Source organism: Macaca mulatta, chromosome 11 (genome assembly GCF_049350105.2).
Source record: "Macaca mulatta isolate MMU2019108-1 chromosome 11, T2T-MMU8v2.0, whole genome shotgun sequence".
Classification (NCBI taxonomy): Eukaryota; Metazoa; Chordata; class Mammalia; order Primates; family Cercopithecidae; genus Macaca; species Macaca mulatta.
The window spans coordinates 49,520,791-49,532,765 of record NC_133416.1 but is presented as its reverse complement, the minus strand read 5'-3'; the positions used below and the strand labels follow the sequence as shown (position 1 = coordinate 49,532,765).

General features: G+C 41.9%; 1 protein-coding gene across 1 annotated transcript in view; it reads left to right on the top strand.

Moving 5' to 3' along the window:
- The first annotated feature begins 309 nt into the window (after positions 1 to 309).
- PRICKLE1 (prickle planar cell polarity protein 1) overlaps positions 310 to 11,975 on the top strand; it is a 126,118-nt gene continuing 114,452 nt past the window's right edge. Inside the window, exon 1 of the mRNA XM_015151489.3 lies at positions 310 to 614. The gene's annotated coding sequence lies outside the window, so the exon portion shown is untranslated. The remainder of the gene's footprint in view (positions 615 to 11,975) is intronic.

Genomic DNA, 11,975 nt, shown 5'->3' with positions numbered 1-11,975 from the left:
GAGCCGCACTTGGGAATCTGAGACGCGCCGGGGTGAACTTCTTTCTCCCTGCGCATAATCCGCCTGCTGCTCTGCCCCACCGGCTGCGCGCGGAGCGGGTCCCAGCTCTGCTAGCCTCCCTGCGCCCGCGCGCGGCCGGAGCCCGGCCGGACCTCGCTTTCGGGGCCGAGCCGGGGAACGCGTGGGCGCGCGCCCAGCGGCCTCGATCCCGCGGCGGCGTCCGCGCTCCGCGTTTTCGCTCGCGCCGGGCCCCGCGGCAGAGGGCGGGGTGCGCGGCGGCGCCGCGGCGCGCAGCTTCGGAGCCCGAGCGCACTCAGCCTGCAGCCCAGCTGCCAGCGCCGCCTCCCGCGGCCGACGCCGCCCGACAGCGCGCCCGGAACATGCCAGCCTCGCGCCGCCTGCGCTGACTTCCCCGAGACGCGCCGGGCCGGCACGGAGACTTTCTGGGCCCTGGATGGTTAGTGCGCTGCTCATCCTTGCCCACCCCTGACGCCGCAGCCCGCAGTCCCGCAGTCCCGCAGCCCCGCAGCCCCGCAGCCCCGCAGCCCCGCAGCCCCGCCGCCCCGCCGCGGCACCGAGGACAGTGCAGCCGAGTTGCGTCTCCCTCGCGCGAGGTGAGTGGCAGCCGGGATCCCGGCGGGTTCCGCAGAGGGGGCTGCGGCGCGGTGGTGGGGGGCGAGCGCCGCAGGGGCAGGGCCGGGCACTTCGCTGGCACCGCCGGGGTCTGTGACAACCAGACTGGGTCGGTGTCGCAGAAGATCAGGGAGAAGGTCATAATCGGTTTGTTGGTATGTAGAGAGGGAAAGCAGAATACTGGCTGCAGCATCGCGAGGGCTTCACAGAGGCTCCCCGCATGGCTTCTGTTTACTGCATCACAACCAACTCTTCCCTTGGTTTTCTCCCGCGTGGAAACCGGTTCTGTGGCCCAAGGGTCGGGGCGATGCGGGGCGCCGGGAGGCGAGGGTGCGTTGGCGTGTTCCCGCCGCTTAGGATCGCCTGTCACCTACTGGCGTCCGGAGGGAGGGTCCCGATTCTCTCCTCTCGCGCTTGGGGAAAGGGCTGGTGGCTTTTTGGCAGGGGCGAATCAACTCCCACCACTCTCCCAACCCCCTGCCCCGCGATGGTGTTTTCTGAATGTAGCACGGACATAGGAAAAAATGGGAGCGTCTTCCTCTCTTGAGGTAGAAAAAGTTGAAGAAACTAGGCATGTTAGTAATTATTAGGAGCAGGACTCAGGATGCAGCAGAAAGCTGTTAAATTTTCATTGCCCTCTAAGAAAAACAAACGGCATCGCCAGTGACTATTGGCAGTGCTGTGTTATTCTTGGGACTTTGGGAAAATTGTTCACAGATTGTCTTCAGGAGGCTGAAGAACGAGGTTGGGGGTTGGGAGAGAGGGAGGACGACTGGCATCACGCTGAGTTCCAGCTTGCCTAAGGAGGGTTCAGGATCACAAGCCGAACACGTTTGGTTGCTGATTTTTAAAAGGATATCAGCGGCAGAACTGAGGCTATGAACAAGGCGAACACACCACGGGAACCAGCCTAAAGAAAAAAAAAAAAAAACCCACCACCACCACCAACAAAAAACGTGTAAAAATCTGCCTCTCCTGCAGAGTTCACATGCTTTTGTGCTATAAAATGGATGCATGTATATGTGTCTTTTAGGATAAATTTTATGAATGGCAAATCAATGAAATTGTATCTTGTTCATGCATACAGTGTTGTCTACTGCCTCGTTTTAATCAGTACTTCGGAAGGCTGTGCCTGCAGTTGATGTTATATAATTGACGTAGTTCACCATCAGACATTTTTTTAATGTACTTTTGGAGTAGAGGGAACTTCCATCTGTCTTTTCAGACAGGCCCAAGGTGTAGACGGGTGAGGGTTGCTAATGTTTGCCGTAGTCCGGCTCCAGATGTGTGAGCTCAGCTGTTGCCTGTCACTTAGGTGACAACTGGCCCTTTCCCACTAAGCCTTTGCTGTCTCCATTATCCTCAGTGAAGTGTCAGTGTTCACCCGCCTTCTATTATCAGGAGTGGACTCTAGCCCCTTGGGAGCCGGCAGCCTTGTTTGACCGTCCCCAACATTATATCTATTTTCAGACTCTAGAAAGGAAAAAAAAAAAAAAATCCCATGACAGCAAGATAGATACATTTTGAATTGAGCATCAACTTAATCCAAAGATTCTGCTTTAATCAAGACAGCTCTGTAAGGATGACGCAATATTTGTCAAGCCTTTTCTCTGGAACAATATTTACTCCCACCAGGGGATTTTAAACTTAAACAGCAGCCATTCATCTTGCTGTCTGGTGGAGCCTGGTTCAGTTTGCCTCCAATGTGGTCCTAGCCTTGGTGGCTAGGCTTGGCCTGGGACAGGAATCTGTCATTGTAGCCCAGCTGGAGCCTGAAGAAAGCAAAATACAGCACCTGCTGGTACCAGAGGGTTTCTAAATGCCATCAACTGGCGAGTCAGGAAACACAGAAGGAGATATTACAAGCTCTTCCAGAAATGTTTATACAAAGGATTTAGAGGTTAACAATGCATGTGCTCTACATATTAAAACTGAAGGTGCTACAAATAAATGGATGTTACCCACAGTTAAGGGTTTGCACACTTGCTGATGAACTTGAAAATCTCTAAGTTTAATAAGTTGTGGCTAACATAGTATGATTCATTCTTATAAATAAGCCTCGGAAGGAAGGAAGGAAAAGAGGGAGGGATGGAGAGAGGGAGGGAAAAAGGAAGGAAAAACTGGATAGTTTATAGAGATAGACATATTGATGCAACTGAATGGGCTTAGTAAATTAATTTTTCCATCTTTAATTTGGTACTAAGTGGCGAGTTATCACTGAGTGAGCCTGTTGGTTCATAGGTTTTAAAATGAAAAGTGATATATTTTACTAAAGTGACAGATTCAATCAGTTCTGCCAGTAACACTAGTGAAGCTTAAAAAGCTTATTATGTTTTTATAATCAAGGTCCATGGAACCACTGTTTGTCCATGGTGGGTGGTGGTGTAATAAGTCAGCTTGAGTCTCTCAAATAAAATCTAATATTAGCTAGGTCGAGAAATAAAGATCCCCTGTAGGGTTAATAGCTGAACTCTTAACTTTAGAGTCAGATGTAGGTAAAAGTCTAGTTGTTCCTAATATTCTTTCCTATGATAATTCTGAAAAGACCAAAAAAGTTAAATTTTGTAGTTTCTTTGATTACACCTTTTAAAAAGTAGCTGATTTCTCTAAAATATCTTATAATTACTTGAAAGCAAAATACAAAGACTTGAGTATTATGAGTGATTGTCTATAATACTCATGAAAAGGAACAAGAATCTTTACAAACTATTTTCCAGTAATTAAGTAACTCTCTTAATGGCCTATACCTATATTTTGGGTTGTCTAATATTATGGGAAACAATTTTCAGTAAAGATTGTCATTACTTGCATTCTAGTTACTACAGTTAACTTCCTGCTTAAAGTAGTTTATAACGGGCAAATTTTTCCTTTTAAAGAAAGACAGGAAAGCTACATGCAGTGGTGATTGGCTCTATAGCCCCAGCTACTGGGGAGGATCGCTTGAGTCCAGGAGTTCAAGTTGAGCCGAGGCTACATTGTGAGACCCCATCTCTGGGAAAAAAAAAAAAAAAAAAGTGATTAAAAAAATCAAAATGATTCTCATCTGTGAATAGAAATGTTAAAAATATCACTTGGCTAGGATAGACTCTTCCCCCTTGGAAAAAATAGTTGTCTCTTTCATCTCCCTATTATGTAAAATAATACCAACTGTTTAACCCTTATTAGTGAGAGAATGTTAAGATTGCTTAAATATATGTATAATTATTCCACAATAAAGAGAAGGAGTTAGGAAAGTGAAAGGTTTGTGTTTCTGGGTTGCTTGGTTGGTGGGTTGGTGTTTTAAGGGACCATTACTTCTTTTTCTTCTGGTCACAGAAGAAAGGATTATTGGATTGCACACTAGTATCTTTAGAAGGTTGGTATGAGCAAGCAACTAGAGAGAGGGAAGTATGATAATCTGGGTGTCAAGACCTGCATTGTTGCAGTTCCTCGAAACCTCACGCAGCCTATGGAGCCAGCACTCCAGAACACGTGCCAAGGACCAAGACAGCATTGAGGAATCTGGAGCAGCCCCTAGCCTCTAACTTCCCCATCTCTGGACACACAGAAGTATAGTACCTCATCTGCCCCAGTAACTGGTAACCACACCCCCATTGTTTATGTTCATGCTGAACTGAAGTGGAGGTTAATTACCTATGTGTTGATGAATGAACATTTTGGAGCAGTGAAAAAAGCCGGGCCTAAAATTGTATGGGGAGTCCGAGTAAGCTGCTGTTTCCCTCCTTCCCCTCTCTCCTGAAGCAGGGATGGCGAACAAGACAGGCTTTACTGGTTGGAGCACACTGATGTCATGACACTTCTGGCACAGAGATATGACAGAATAATCAGATCACTTTTCTGTATGCCAGAATGACACGATTTTTCCAAGAACCATTCCTGAGCCACTGGTCCACTGGCATTGACTATTTCCAGTTATGGGGGGTAGGGAGGGTGATCAAACCTCTCAGAATGTAATAATTCTTCCTGTCTCTGTTTTATGCACTTGTTTAGACTAAATTCTAAATGCATTTTGGTTATTTTTGAAGGGACCTCTCCAGGAACAAGAACGACTGCCCAACCTGAACCTATTAGACCTTTCCAGCTTCATTCTCCTATAAAGAGAGATTTTACATATAAAATAAAAGTAAAAATGTCAGCCAGGCAGAAGCCAATGTAAACATTTTAAAACGTAGAGCTGCAAACTAGCAAGCAGCTATCATTTGCCTTTACTTAACTCTTCTCCCCTAAGTTTGGTCCTAAGCGAGCCTAAAAGTCAACTGACCAATTCAACAGCAGTTGCATTTTTCTCACTGGTAGATTTGGGGTAAACTCTTGGGAGAGATGCCTTTCATTTCTAGTGGATTACGCTTCAGGAAAAAAAAAAAAAAAAAAAAAATGTTAGGGCTGTGTTATTTCAGTTGTTCTGGTAATGAAGTCGTGGACTTCTTTCTAGGAGTTTTGTCCCAGCTGCTGATTTATAACACCCACCAGCTTCTGCTTTGCGTGTGCTTCTCTCTATGTCCTTTTCTCGTTGGGTCTCTGGAAGAAAGATCTGTCAATAATGCAATGAAAATATTGCCCTGAGATGCAGACCGGTAAGTAGACGCCTCCATGCTGACCACTCTCGCTCAGCTGCCCTTCTTTTATCTGAGGCAGAGATCCCCTGACTGGCAATTATGGTCTTTGACTTTGGTAACAATTCTGTTTGAAATGTTTCCAATTATACACAATATTGGCGGCATGTAGCAGCTGCATGCCAAAAAGCATTTCAAAGTGTGTTCCAAGACTCAGGCTGTGATTGCTTTTAATTTAAATAAAGGCTATTTGGTTTCCTGTGTTGTTTTTTATAACCACCTTTCCCCCCATTTTTGTTGCCTTTAAAAAAAGAAGTCTAATATAAAGTAGCCACCACATCATGTGCTGTAATATTGGCCCTAGTTTTCTAGGATAGCCATTTTCTCTGAGCAAGCAGAACAAACTTTTTAATAAAGGAATTTTAAAGAAACATTTATAGCAGTTTGGATTACCCCAAAGAAGTAAAGAGGAAAAGGTTATCTTAGAGCATATTGTAAGTAGCTAATGTTTTCAAGTTTGCCTCTCTCCCTTTTTAGGGACATATCAATATAATTATCTTTTTAGGTTATTGGATATCATTTGGTACACTGTTTTTCAGATTCCTCTATTTTTGTGGGTCTATGAAGAAGTGTTGTAAAAGAACATTTAAAAGGTAGAGAGATCTCAATAAGAATATTCTTAAAACGGGGGATAGAGGGGAATCAGCACATAATTTCACGATTTTATTGGAAGTGAACTCTCCAAATCTGCCTCCTCTGTGGGCTTGAAATCTCTGAACACTGAACCCTTTTTAGAAACCGTTTAAAACTGGTAGTTTAAATATTTTAATAACTACCAGATATGTTTGACTTATTAGATCTGAAAATAAGAAAATATACACACTCAGGACCTGGAGTAAATGGATTGGTAATAGAACTGGGGAGTTCTGTTTCCAGGACAGTTTTGGCCCACCTGAAACATAACACCTAGAGCTAGAGGGTATCCAATAGGTGAGGTGCTAAGATGGTCCTAATTAAGGTGTTTTCACATAGGCTCTTTGAATCCTGGCAAAAACATCCTATCAAATATAGTGCTTTTTGGGGTCAAACAGTAGTTGACTTGCATAAATGCCAACATCTCTTCTGGCATCTTTGGAAATCTTCCATAGTGTAATAAATAGTACTGTATAATCCAAATTTGTAAATGCCATGTTTCATGCAGCCCTTGTAGAGACAACTGAAATTAGCCCATGCTTCTAGGGATGATTGAGATCCTGGAGGTTAGGTGACTGCCTAAATCCAAAGTACTACCAGTAACTAATGCTATTGGAGGCCTTTGATGAAATCTAGGAGAAGGTGTGAGGTTAAACTTAGCATAGTACTGTACTGTGAAGAAGTGCCCACCAAACAATGCTTAGAGTTTTCCCTTAAATCTCCTTTATCCTTGGAAATTGTCTTTCGATTAAGCAAACCTTCTTGGAGGAAATTTGCTCAACTAGAGGTAAAATGAGGTTTATTCAACTAGAGGTAAAATGAGGTTTATGTTATTTTACCAGCTGAACACCCTAGCTTGCCAGACACATCCACCTTACCCAGGCCCATTGCTATAGAGACAAAACCCACAGTAACTGTGGTTGAAATAGAAAGTCTATTAAAACCTTTTTCTATATTGGCCAGCTCTTCTGCCCCAGTTAAAATGCTGCCTTCTGTGTACACACACACACACGAGTTTCAATCTAATAATAGCAAACTGCTTTAAGCCATGTATAGTTTCACCAAGGGCATTTGTACTTCTTTGGTTTCTTTTATTTCACTGATAAGCAAATATTATGGCAATTTTCTGAAGAAACTCATAACTTGTTAACTATAATTGATACTTCCAACTATCCTATTTACATGCATGAATAATCTAAGTTCCTAATTTGGGATCTGAAAAGGGGCTAGAATTCGGGAGTGTCCAATCTTTGGCTTCCCTGGGCCACATTGGAAGAATTGTCTTGGGCCACACATAAAATATACTAACACTAACAATGGCTGATGAGCTAAATTAAAAAAAAGAAATCACACACACACAGAAGTCTCAGAATGTTTTAAGAAAGTTTACAGATTTGTGTTGGGCCACATGCAAAGCCATCCTGGGCTGCATGTGGCCCGCGGGCCGTGGGTTGGACCAGCTTGCACTATGTAGTGCGGTATGTTGTTTTGCTTTGAAATATCTCTTTCAAATCATTTAGAGAATGTTAGGTTTTACATAAGAAGACTGCTTAGTGCTCTAATGTTGAAATACGTGTTATAATGTATGTCAAAAAGAGATTACATTTTACATTCTTCTGTGACTATGTAATTAATACGTATGTTCAGTGCTTGAAGTATATGCATGTTACATAATTTTTAGAAAGAGATAAAGTTAGGTCTGAAGTGCATTAGAGAATCACAGATGTTTCTTGTAAGAGAATACATATGCTTCATAGGAATTTTGAACTGCTTTCTGACGCTAAGCTTTGTTCACTGCAAGGATCATATGAATAATTTCATTGAGTTGCCCCAGTTCTTATTTACACAAGCCTTGAGAAAGGAGCTGAAGTGATAAATAACTTGCCCCCCTCACCTAGTTCTGAATTGCTTTAGCCTTTTATGTTTCATGAATGTGAAGGGAGGGAATAAAATATACAGAGAAGAGGTTTGTGTTTAAATAACTTAATCATACAAGTTCCCTTTGTGGGCCTTCTATAAGCTTAAACAGCTTGGCAGGCTAATAGCCAAAAACGTGTCCTCAAGTACTGCCAAAAGTGTTAAAAGCAGACCAGGCTTTCTCCATATTGAGGTACTGGGAACATATTTTTTTTAACCTTCTGAATTTTGGGAATAAATCAGAAAATCACTCTTCTTTTTTCCCCTCCCTTTCCTCACCCACGGAAACCAAAATTATTATTCACTGCAGTGCTGAAATGAGAAACTGATAGGAATTATGATGATTGTGTGAGAGTGTTTTAAACTAGCCTGATTTGGCTGTTTAGGCCGGAAGCAACCAGGTTATGATAGTGTATCATGGGTCTTTTTTTGTTACTGTTTATGCTGCCTGTGGACACTGGCTTCTTTGCTTTAGTTCCATAACTCTTTTTTTGAGATGGAGTCTCCCTCTGTCGCCCAGGCTGGAGTGCAGTGGCATGATTTCGGCTCACTGCAACCTCTGCCTCCTGAGTTCAAGAGATTCTCCTGCCTCAGCCTCCCAAGTAGCTGGGATTACAGGCACATGCCACCATGCCTGGCTAATTTTTGTATTTTTAGTGGAGATGGGATTTCACCATGTTGGCCAGGCTGGTCTTGAACTCCTGACCTCAAGTGATCCACCTGTCTCGGCCTCCCAAAGTACTGGGATTTCAGGCGTGAGCCACCTCACCTGGCCTGATTCCATAACTTTTAATGTAATACTTTGTCGATTTATTCTGTTTTTTCTCAAGCAGAGATCCCAAAATAGACAGTAGTGGAGGGATGTGCTATAATAGTACAGAAAAAGCCAGTTTTTTTAAAAACAGTTTTTTGGATTAAAAACCAAAAAGCTCAGACTAGTACAATAACTGTGTGATTTTTGAGCCAGTCTCTCGGCCTCTCTGGGCTTCAGTTTCTTCATATATAAAATGAGGGAATTAGACTAGATCAGTGCATATTAATCAAAGGATTGAATCACACACATCTAAATACAAATACACAGATTTTAATGCAGTAGGTTTTGGGTGCAGTCGCACTTTTAGCTTGAACAAGCTCCTCACGTGATTCCAATGCACACCTGCTGCTGAGCTGTTAAATTAGATGATGTCTAAGGTATCCTTCTCATTCCAAAATTTGTTTCTAATCCTACTAGACTGAATTATCTGCCTGCCTGCTTTTCTTTCCTTTTCCTTTCCCTCCCTTCCTTACTCTCTCTCTCGCTTTCTCCTTCCTTCCTTCCTTCCTTCCTTCCTTCCTTCCTTCCTTCCTTCCTTCCTTCCTTCCTTCCTTCCTTTTTTGTTCATTCATTCACTCTTAATGACTGCTTTCATTCCTTAAAAGTCGTCATTGATATTTTGCTGTCAAAATATCATAGATGTCATTTTAACCTGGAAATGAAGGTCTATGTTCTGTGCCTGTGAGTAGATGCTAATCCCAAGGAACCATGTTTGTTCACCATTGCATACCCCATGCCTAACACAGTACCTGGCGCATAGTAGACACTTGACAAATTCAGGGAGCCCAAAAAGTCAAGAAACTTAAAAATACATATACTGTTATGTTTTCAAATAATATGCTCAGTGTATATTTTGTCAACTTCCAAATACCTCTAGTGCAAAGTACCTCCAGATTTAAAACAAACATAATTGTTTATCTGAAAAACAATATAATAAATACATTATTTTCCTTCAGTTTCCAGACTTTAGGCATACTCTATGGTGCATTTATTGTATTTTTCTCCAGGTTAACAACTGATCTCATTGCTTTAAATTTGGAAGTACTACAGTTGGAAACATATCTGGAGGTTGACAGAAAAAGATGTTAAGCATATTATTCAAAAGTATAATTAATATACTGTTGAAAAATAAGTTGATCCTATGTTTCCTCACTTTTTGAGCATCCATATTTATTGAATGAATGAATTCCAATTTTCTGTGTCAGTTTAAGAAATATAATCTGACCAAATCACTGTAAAGGTTTTTAAATGTATCTGGGGCCAGGTGTGGTGACTCACGCCTGTAATCCCAGCACTTTGGGAGGTCGAGGCAGGTGGATCACTTGAGGCCAAGAGTTCGAGACCAGCCTGGCCAACATGGTGAAACCCTGCCTCTACTAAAAAAAAAACAAAAAATTAGCTGGACATGGTGGTGGGTACCTGTAATCCCAACTACCTGGGAGACTGAGGCAGGAGAATCTCTTGAACCCAGGAGGTGGAGGTTGTAGTGAGCCGAGATCGCACCATTGCACTCCAGCCTGGGTGATAAGAGCAAAACCCATCTCAAAAAAAAATGATAATATAAACTCTATCTCAAAAAAATAATAATAAAGAAGACATATGATACTTTACTTGATTCGTTGTTGTTTGTTGCCATTTTGGGGGAGGTTTTATTATTGTTTTGTTTGTTTTTTAATTAAAAGAAGAACTTTATAACTCACCATTCTGAAACCTGGCTAACTATCCAATTTCCTTTGAACTTTTACACTATACCGATGTGGCCAGTGGCAAAATCAGCTAGCTTTAGCACCTTCTTCCTACCGTATGCCCCCTGCCAAATCAAATAATCAGAATGGAAAATTCTACCTGAATTATCTACCTGAGTTGTTTGCACATATAACTGGAAAACTCTCTTTTTAGTTATTATGTGAAGAAATACTGTGAGGCATTTTAGGAAAAATACTTAACTGTATTTTTCAAGTTATTTGAAGTTCAAGGATTATTTGAAATAAATTGAGAGCTGGTTCACAGTATTGTATAAAGCCTTAATATTTGCAGATTTGACTTTCCTGAAGTTTCACAGAAAATCTCCTTGTTTGTACTGGACTTTATGCTAATGTTAAAAAAAAAAAAAAGACACGTGAAATCACAGCTCACTCTGTCCCTTCAGGTCTCTGCTCAAAGTCGTCTGATGTCAGATAGCCTTCCCTGGTCATCCTGTAAAAAATAGCAGCCTCCCTGCTTTTTCCCAGTCACCATCTAGCACCCCCCAATCCTCTTAAGCTGCTGTACCTTTTTTCATAGCACTGTTAGATATTTATTGTGATAGCTACCTATTCCCTGAAGATGCCTCTGTACAGTTTTGTCTACTGCCATTTTAATGTTGTATATAAAATAAAGATAAGGTCAGGCACAGTGGCTCACGCCTATAATCCCAGCACTTTGGAAGGCCGAGGCGGGCAGATCACCGGAGGTCAGAAGTTCCAGACCAGCCTGGCTAACATAGTGAAACCTTGTTTCTACTAAAAATATAAAAAATTAGCCAGGCTTGGTGGCGCGTGCCTGTAATCCCAGCTACTCGGGAGGCTGAGGCAGGAGAATCACTTGAACCTGGGAGGTGGAGGTTGCAGTGAGCCAAGATCATGCCATTGTACTCTATCTTGGTCAACAAGAATGAAACTCTGTCTCAAAATAAATAAATAAATAAATAAAATAAACACAAATAGTAGCCAGTATTCTGTTTTTATCTGAGCTAAAAATTTTTGAGAAAGGAGATAAAGATATTTTGTTTGGAACATTTTTGTGGTTTTTTTCCCCCCAGCTGAAGTGGAGTTTCTCAGCTGTTTACGCTTTTATCTAAATAAAGCCAGAGAAACATGATAGAATAGGAGGAAAGATGCTTATCAAATAACCCTCCTTCCTTTTCCACACCCCCAAGTGATCAAGGAAATGTAATCATCTAGCAAAGGGATGCTGTATTAATAGAAGATTGAATATTTGCAGCAAGGAAGCTGTGTAACTTCCTTCTTCATAATACACCCATGCCACTCTGTAACCTTAAAAAAAAAAAATAGAGGTAGAATCTTCAGAGAAGCTTGTGATGTTGCCATGTATGTTAAAACATGGATGAGAGACTGTCTTTCACTCAAAAAATCTCCCAATATAAATTCCAGGGGTGAAAAGCTAATCCTCTAAGTGATTTCAACCAGCTTGCTAGGAAACCTAGTTGCTTGAAATTGTTATTTTAATGTCTCAACTTCCAGAGCTAAATTGTCAGTGAGTCAGTTTTCCTGTTAAGAAGTTGAGCCAACTTATTTATCCAGAAATTACCATGTTTTAACTTGGGGGTTCTTTATTATAATAAGACTAATACCTCCAAAGTACAC